General features: G+C 42.7%; 1 pseudogene; it reads right to left on the bottom strand.

The window, feature by feature from the left end:
• Positions 1-2,747: 2,747 nt before the first annotated feature.
• Positions 2,748-2,850, bottom strand: LOC134953787 (U5 spliceosomal RNA; annotated as a pseudogene).
• Between the last annotated feature and the right edge of the window lie 225 nt (positions 2,851-3,075).

Raw genomic sequence — 3,075 nt, forward strand, 5'->3', positions numbered from 1 at the left:
TTCCCAAAGTGAGAAACTTAATTCCCATTTGTTGTAAGGGTTCAAAATATGAAAACTGTAAGAACTCTGAACCCAACCTCAAGCCACCTGGCGCTGTAGGTGGGATAAATAGAGTCTGAACTTTGATGACACCTTGTAGAAAGGTGTGTACAGACGCAATAGAGGCAAACGTCTTTGAAAATAAGTTTACCACACAGATACCTGCACCCTCAGTGCAGATAAACGCAGTTTTCCATCCCATCCCGTTTAACAGAATACGGGTAACTTGAAGGATGATGTCGGAAACTTCCGAGGTTTACCACCTATGTAAGCACACGAAATTTTGTAATAATGAGCTGCCTTAAGCGGCTTACTAGCTCGTAACATGGTTGGTATAACCGATACTGTAATGCCCTATTTCTTAAGAGGGCGTTTGAACCCTCACCCCGTCAACCGCAGCTGCGGTGCATAGGTAATAGGTACATAGGTAACTATGGGTAAAAGAACGTTCCCTGTTGTAACAGGTTGGACGTATTATGAGCGGGCCAAGATCGTGTGCAAGTATTCCTTGGAGATTTGAGAAGCAAACTCTCCGAAACCCATGAGATATCACTAGTATGACTGTGACGAACTGTCTTATGATCCGTTTTGGCAACGGAGAGAGAACAGCGGAAAATGGTGGAGCCAGATACATGATGCTGACTGACCACATGAATGTGAAACACTCCACTGCCACTGCCCTTGTGATCTGTTGTTTTGTACACATACAGAGCTTTCGTAATGTGGCGAGATGCCATCCTGTATACCTGAGGGTAATCTTTTGTGGACTCACATATGAACCACCTCTGGATTTAATGTCCAGTTTTCAGGATATACATCCTGACGGGTGAGATCATCTGTCTATCAGATGTCCACTCACGGAATGAACCCCGTTGACATCCTCACATAATAGTGTTCTGGGCAATTGAGGAATCGAGTTACCTGCCGCATTGCCATGCGGCTTCTTGGTTCTCCGTGGTTGTTGTGTATGCAACTCCCGTTGCATTGTCTGACTGCCCTTGGTCAGACTGAAAACGACGCCTGTAGTGCATTGTAAATTGCACGGAGTTCCAGGACTTTTATCGACAGCAATCTGTCGTGATTTTAGAACCTCTTTTTTTTTTTTTTTTAACTACAACTCCTGAACCTCTGAGACTGTCGTCCAGAGTATATACACCCTCGGCCCTTTGTGGGAAACGCGAGTGAAGGCCGGCGAACTAAAGCGCTTTGAAACACATCATTATTTTTAACAGGCGAATACACCAATGTATCGCTAGTGTGCGTGTTTTGCACTAATTACTAGATGTGTAGAAGGTAAATGGATGTGATTGCTTTTGAACATGATCTGCCACCGCAGTATACATTAGTAGCGCAAATTAGAGGAACTCTGTTGAGACAGAGTTCTTATGAGCAGATCATCTAAGTTAGAGGCACTCTGTTGAGACAGAGTTCTTATGAGCAGATAGTCTAAGTATGGAAAGATTGTCACTGTCAGGACTCTGAGATGAGCTACCACCAACATCACTTTGGTAAATAGCCGAGGCGTTGACCAGAAGCCAAACGGTAGACCTGAAATGGTTAATGGTTGTGACGTTTTGCAAACGCTAGAACCTATGACCAACCAGAATGGGTAAATACGCATTGTGAAGATCAAGTGCAATTATGCAATGTTGTGGCTTCAATATGCAAATGCTAACCGCAGAAACTTCAATTTCAAACTGCAGTAAGTGACTTGCTGATTGAGACTGCGACGGAGCTGTCTGTTTTTGTTCCCCCAAACAGAGGGGAATAAGTAACCCTGACTCTGTTGGTGTACTACTGACTGGATATAAAACAGCTGAAAACCAGCAGAGAGTAAATGGCAACCTGCCAAACCGTTCGATAGAGGCATCTTGTACTTTAATCTGTAAATAGCTGAGACCTCATGAGTTGATGTCTCCCGCAAATGTAACGTGTAAAGACGCGCTTCCACAATAGGAACATGTAGATGGCCTAAGAGGTCATCAAGCCACTGGCTTGGTGACTATAGCGTCTTTACAAGGCGTGACTGTTTTGTACCACCGCTTTGAAAAAAACTGAAGTCTAAAGGGATTAAACGCCGGCACAAGTATTTCCGTTTTGATACTGGCTGCAGTAATGTCAAATTTAGGACCAACAAGCTCTGGCCTTGTTGCGGTTAAACTAGCGACGATGAAAGTGACCGGCGTTAGCAGAAGCTTTACAGATATACTCTGCAGCTTCTTTAAACAGTGATCGTCCTTGTTTCCATACATAGAGTCTAGTGACTCGACACAGACGCATTTACCAATGGCGGATCGCGTCATTTTGGAAACGATTAAATAGAGGTTAGAGTCTACTCAGTCTCTGTAAAAATAGAGACAGTGACTCACTGGGATTTAGCAATGTATGGTTGTCAAAAACCCCGCACTATCTGAGCGCTGGACTAATGTACCCTTCTCACTTGTAGTTATTGATGTGAGATTTGACATAGAATCGTGCATTAAATTATAAGACCAGTCAAATAAACACTCTGGTACCCAAAGGGAAATTGGCCCTTTGGAAAGACTGTCTTTTGTTAGAGCTTGCGGAGTAACTCCGCTCTTTTAATTTGAATTTTTAAATTATTTTTAGTCTGCTCTAGAGCCTTACTCGCTATGCAGACAGACACCACAAAAGGCAACGGACAGACACTTGCACGACTTATTGTTATGTGTCATATATATATTTTATTGCTGAACAGCATATTTATATGAAACTCAAGGTTGTTTCTCTCTACGGAAATCTTTAGTAAAAAACGAAAGATTTATTCGATGTGAAGAGAAAACAGAGTATTCTTTATGTGAAAAACAGTTCACATGGGCATGTGAAACCCGAACCAAATTCCCACTAACACCCCTGCGCCTCTGGTGGCTTAGAGATGTAGGGCAGGAATGTTCCAGAATTACAAACTGGAAACCAACAGGAAGCATGGTTAAAATGGCCCCTTTGCCATGCTGACTCTGATAATCACAGAACAAATTACAAATGTTTTCGTGTTAATATAGCCTATTATACAGT

The sequence above is a fragment of the Pseudophryne corroboree genome, chromosome 8, assembly GCF_028390025.1.
Source record: "Pseudophryne corroboree isolate aPseCor3 chromosome 8, aPseCor3.hap2, whole genome shotgun sequence".
NCBI lineage: Eukaryota > Metazoa > Chordata > Amphibia > Anura > Myobatrachidae > Pseudophryne > Pseudophryne corroboree.